Genomic DNA, 6000 nt, shown 5'->3' on the forward strand with positions numbered 1-6000 from the left:
ATGCCAATTCAGTGGGATCAAGCTTGCTGAGTCATGAGGGAGCAGTGAATAGTAGCTGCGTCTCAGTGAAAGAGCTTACTTCCCTCACTCTCTGTTCTCTCAAATCTGTCCTCCTCATACAGTTCCATGTTCCCTGCTGGACCTGTAAATCTGAATGTCTCACTCCTCGACCGCCTAGCTGTGCACTGTGACGGAGGCTCTTTGCTCCATATGTCTGAGCAGATGAAGAAGCTGGCTGAGGCAGGACGTTTTTCCTGTGGTCACACTCAGAGTCCAGGGAGGAAGTCATCTCGTTGTGAGCCCTGTTTCATGCAGAGCACAGGATAGAGAGATGGAAGGGGAAAGTGGCGCAGACACACAGGCTAGTCTGTGTCCAATGAAAGCATGTACGGTCTGTATTTGAAGCATTGCAGGGGTTTTTCTTTGTAGGGAGGAGACAACAGCACGAGCAGGCAAAGGGGCCTAAAGAAGTAGAGTTGATGGGAGATGGAACGGTAAACGAATCCACTAAAGTCAGAGGTATAGCACCTCTTCTTGTGACCTCATAAGGAAAGGACTTTAACAGCATCAGTCCACTCTAACCTTCAGACAATACGAATGGTGTGGAGGAGGGAAAAGGTCATAAGGAAGTATATAGACATACATTTTTTTACCCTGCCTTTTCCAAACTGTTGAAACCTTTCCTCTGCTCTGCTGCAGAACCAGACATCTCTGAGGTCAGTGTTCTGGCTAAGGTGGCCTGTGGTCGAGGTAAGACCGGTGTTCTGCTCTGCAGCAGAACCAGACACATCTCTGAGGTCAGTGTTCTGGCTAAGGTGGCCTGTGGTCGAGGTAAGACCGGTGTTCTGCTCTGCAGCAGAACCAGACACATCTCTGAGGTCAGTGTTCTGGCTAAGGTGGCCTGTGGTCGAGGTAAGGCCTGAGCTCTGCTCTGCAGCAGAACCAGACACATCTCTGAGGTCAGTGTTCTGTCTTAGGTGGCCTGTGGTCGAGGTAAGGCCTGAGTTCTGCTCTGAAGCTGGACAGAAATAGTGCCTGCCAACCCATTTTACTATGCTGCGTTTGTAGAGCACTTAACCTGCCATGTTCATTACAGAAGGCAAACCCCCATTATCCTCCCCCTAGAAAAAAACCTGTGAATCTACTAAGTGTTTGACGTCAGGAAGCATCTTGTGGACGTATTTATTTAGTCCTCTGGACGGCCTTGATTTCAAGTACATTTTTGGTCCGTTCCAAACCGGTCTACATTTGGCCCAAACATAGACGTTTAGATTTGGTCTGGACCGGGCCTTGATTTAGCCCAAACAGATCTGAACCAATCGTAGACATCTATGATTCACAAGTTTGGACAGCACAGTACAGTAGAGCACAGCAGATTACAGTACATTACTGTACACAGTAAGTTTAAAAAAAGTAGAGTATAGTACAGTAGAGCTCACTAAAGTACAGTACAGTAAAGAAAAGTAAAGTATAGTGTACTGTATTGTACCCTACTTTACTCTAATGTACTCTACTGAATTAAACCAAACTGTACTGTACTGTACTGTATTCTTCTCTAGACGTCTATGATTAGTTCAGATTTGGATCTGGTCTGCACCGACCAAATTTGTACTTGTTTGGGGGCGGGGCTCATTTGAATAATACCATCATGCTTTGCAAGTGTTGGTTTTACATATACATTTTGGTCATTCAGCAGACGCTCTTATCCAGAGTGACTTACAGTCAGTGCATTCAACTAAAGTTGATGAACAACTGCATATCACAGTCATAGCAAGAGAAAATCTGTAACCGTTACTCAGAATGTTATTGTAGTGGAAGTGGTCTGTTGGTTTATTCTGTATGTTAACTACTTTAAGCATCATCAACATCCAGAAAATATGTATTCTAACCTTTCATTCAGCAACTGAAATTAATGTGTTGTCATTTCTGGAAAATATCTTTTCAGTGTAATTTTGCTTACTGGCAAGTCTTAACTATACATCTTTCATGTGATTTTTTTTATCTGCACTCACCAATTTTGGGGGCTTCAGTTTAGTTTAACTACAATGATCACATGGGCCTATTTCTGACCCATTCAATATTGTATTTTTTACTTTGTCTATTTTAGTTGACTGTGCACACAGGCACTCACACATGCACAAACCCAAACACACACACAGTATATGAACTGCATCATTGCCTTGTACCCTGTTTTAAAGCAACTAATCAGCACAGCTTTGTGTTCAGTCACAGTGAGCAGATGCACGTAGGTTCTCTGAATCAGATATTGATGAGAGTGCTTTGATGAAAATCTACGTTGCATTAAAATTCGATATGTTTTCTCTTGACTCAATTTCATCCCGCTTTGACATAACTTATTCATGTATCTTTTCTTTCGTCCGTGAACAGTTTGGAGAGCATGGTCTATCTTTTACATGCCATTACAGTAGCCATTCAGTGAATATACCAGTTGATAATGGCGTTTGATTGAGCAGAATGTGATTAAATATAAATCACTGACATCTGAGTAACCCTCGATAACAGCAATATTTTCGATATATTCCAAGGTTATGTAGCCTATCCTGCCTGCTCAATGATTCTATGTTGTTTCCAATAATTTAACAAAATCACAATGGAAAAGGCTATCTGGAAAGTCTGGATACATGTAAAACTATTGAAAAGAATTGAGATATGTTTAATTTCTCAATACGATAAGCCTTCGGGTTGCTGTCGCATTGCCAGTCATTATACACTGTCCTGAGTAGGCTAAATCAATCCAACATATTCCGACGTAGGTGAGTAAATACATCACACATTGGCTTGTCCGCAAGGTAAATGTGCATTTTCTCACTTTAAACAAATACACCTTTTTCATTTAATGATAGCACCGCATTCTCTCATCAGCAACACCTCAACGCCGAGGCAGCCTACACTTCTCTCCGCTGCAGTTATGGCTAGGGGAGACCTGTTACCTTATGCAATTATGTGCACAACACAAACAGCAGGTTGTTGCTTGTGAATGAAACATTGCAGTATATCATATCGACGATGGTGTTCCATGCCTCCTTGACACATACACAAAACCTTGGACAACAACAGATTTACAACCAGACACACACAAAACACACCGTCTCACCAGAAAACAGCTCTTATTTTCTTCCGACTTTTGATTTTCTTTCCGTCAATCGGCGCTGTTTTGGCCCAACTGATTTCTCCGGCAATTCTTATTCCACTGGATTTTGAAGGGTTTTTTTTTTGTTACGGGGAAATGATGAGAGGGAAAGCGCTGTCATCGTGGAAAGCCTGCCCTCTTCAAACTAACCTTCCCGCCCCCTCCTTCTACCCTTCTCAGATTGGTGCTGGCTACCAGCAGATCCCCCACCCCAGAGGTGTGTTTCAAACCCGTCGTCCCTCATCACGTACACACGGTGACAGTGGACATCCGCTGAGGGCTCCCGAGTAGCCTACCGGTTACCAATAAACACTGGTTTGCCGCTCACGGCGGTTGTAGGCTCTGTTCGCTCACCTGTTTCGATGCAGACTGATGCTCGAACTGACACTACAGTAGCAGGTTCGTATTTCCAAAAACACTGTTTGCGCACATGTTCAACTACTGTTGCTACCATACATGTTCCCTAAATGAATATTGAAAACGGTCACAAAACAACTTTAAAATGTCTATTGCCAAATATGTTTTGGGTTAAGTAGCTAAGCTGCCACCAAACACTTCAGCCTATGCGTTTTAACTAACTTTCATCATCAGTTTAGAAGCAGCCACCACACACTGCCTATGTCTTCTCCATCAACTTCATATGGTCCAAACGGGCGTGTACATTGACTTTTCTCAGACAATGTTCTGCCCTGACCCATGTCCCATATTGCTTCCTTATGCACAAAATCCAGTTAGGCTACATACCAGTCAATAGTTTGGACGCAGCTACTCATTCAAGTGTTTTTCTTTATTTTTTTTTTACTATTTTCTACATTGTAGAATAATAGTGTATACTTCATCATTATGAAATAACACATATGGAATCATGTGGTAACCCAAAAAGTTTTAAGCAAATCAAAATATATTTTATATTTGAGATTCTTCAAAGTTGCCACCCTTTGCCTTGATGACAGCTTTGTACACTCTTGGCATTCTCTCAACCAGCTTCATGAGGTAGTCACATGGAATGCATTTCAATTAACAGGTGTGCCTTGTTAAAAGTTCATTTGTGGAATTTCTTTCCTTCTTAATGTGTTTGTGCCAATCAGTTATGTTGTGACAAGGCAGGGGTGGTATACAGAAGAGAGCCCTATTTGGTAAAAGACCAAGTCCATGTTATGGCAAGAGCAGCTCAAATATCCAAAGCGAAACTACAGTCCATCATTACTGTAAGACATGAAGGTCAGTCAATCTGGAAAATTTCACAAACTTTTAACGTTTCTCCAAGCGCAGTCGCCACAGGAAAGGAAGACCCAAAGTTACCACAGCTGCAGAGGATAAGTTCATTATAGTTAACTACACCTCAGATTGCTGCCCAAATAAATGCTTCAAGTAACTGACACATCTCAACATCAACTGTTCAAAGGAGACTGCGTGAATCAGGCCTTCATGGGCGAATTGTTGCAAAGAAACCACTACTAAAGGACACCAATAAGAAGAAGAGACTTGCTTGGGCCAAGAAACATGAGCAATGGACATTAGACCGGTGGAACTCTGTCCTTTGGTCTGATGAGTCCAAATTTTGAGATTTTTGGTTTCAATCGCCTTGTCTTTGTGAGACGCAGAGCAGGTGAACGAATGATCTCCGCATGAGTGGTTCCCACTGTGACGCATGGAGGTGTGATGGTGTGATGGTGTGGGGATGCTTTGCTGGTGACACTGTTATGTGATTTATTTAGAATTCAAGGCACACTTAACCAGCAAGGCTACCACAGCATTCTGCAGCAATACGCCATCCAATGTGGTTTGCGCTTAATGGGACTATCATTTGTCTTTCAACAGGACAATTACCCAACACACCTCTAGGCTGTGTAAGGGCTATTTGATCAAGAAGGAGAGTGACGGAGTGCTGCATCAGATGACCTGGCCTCCACAATCACCCGACATCTACCCAATTGAGATGGTTTGGGATGAGTTGAATGACAGAGTGAAGGAAAAGCAGCCCACAAGTGCTCAGGATATGTGGGAACTCCTTCAAGACTGTTGGAAAAGCATTCCAGGTGAAGCTGGTTGAGACATCTATTTTGATTTGTTTAACACGTTCTAGGTTACTACATGATTCCAGGTGTTATTTCATAGTTTAAGAGTGTATAAGGGAATCTAGGTTTGATTAGAGTAACTGAGTTTAACTTTCTAGCTAATTTGCCAAATACTTGTATTGTAGCTCTATTTTGTTGATATTTCTGTACGCCTCCAGTCTGTTTATTTAGTCATTATTTTACTACAGACCCTTGAACCCCGTCAACTACTTCTGAAATGTATTGTACCTGGCACTACATTTGGTTCTGCAGACTGATTGTGCTGAAGTTCACCCAAGATGTGCTGTTTCTCTCTCATTTTATTGATCAAACATAATTTTTAAAGATCAGTGCAAATCAAAGAGATTGTCACTGGGATGAGATGGATGCAGACTTCCAAAAATAAAACGTATTCCTCTTGACATTGATTTGAAAGGCTTAATCATGTGTTTGGTCTTGTTTCTCAGCGTAATCAAAGGACTGTTGAAAATCTATTTAGGACAGCAGATAGCATTGGCTTCCAATAGGTAGTTATGGCGGACCGAGCCTTCCACTCAAAGCAGTGGCAAATAGGTGATCGTACAGCCGAGGTGACATGAGAGTGAGATTTTAAGATGACGGGGTCATTTTCTGAAGTGAGTCGACTCACTGACTCGATCCAAACCTCGAAATCTTCAAGAGCACATTGCTGTCTCAAAAGGTCAGAGGAGCTTTTCCTCCTGTGTGTTGCCTATGGGTTCTCTGGGCTGCTTTTCATGCTGCACACCTCTGGGCAGAGATCAGAGCTGAACA

The 6000-nt window shown here is 42.5% G+C and overlaps 1 protein-coding gene across 1 annotated transcript in view; it reads right to left on the bottom strand.

Annotated features, from left to right (window-relative positions):
* The window catches only part of LOC135550441 (gamma-aminobutyric acid receptor subunit alpha-3-like), a 151824-nt gene extending 148595 nt beyond the window's left edge, over positions 1–3229 (bottom strand). The window contains exon 1 of the mRNA XM_064981235.1: positions 3116–3229. The gene's annotated coding sequence lies outside the window, so the exon portion shown is untranslated. The remainder of the gene's footprint in view (positions 1–3115) is intronic.
* Positions 3230–6000: the final 2771 nt, after the last annotated feature.

The sequence above is a fragment of the Oncorhynchus masou genome, chromosome 12 (assembly GCF_036934945.1).
Source record: "Oncorhynchus masou masou isolate Uvic2021 chromosome 12, UVic_Omas_1.1, whole genome shotgun sequence".
Taxonomy (NCBI): Eukaryota; Metazoa; Chordata; class Actinopteri; order Salmoniformes; family Salmonidae; genus Oncorhynchus; species Oncorhynchus masou.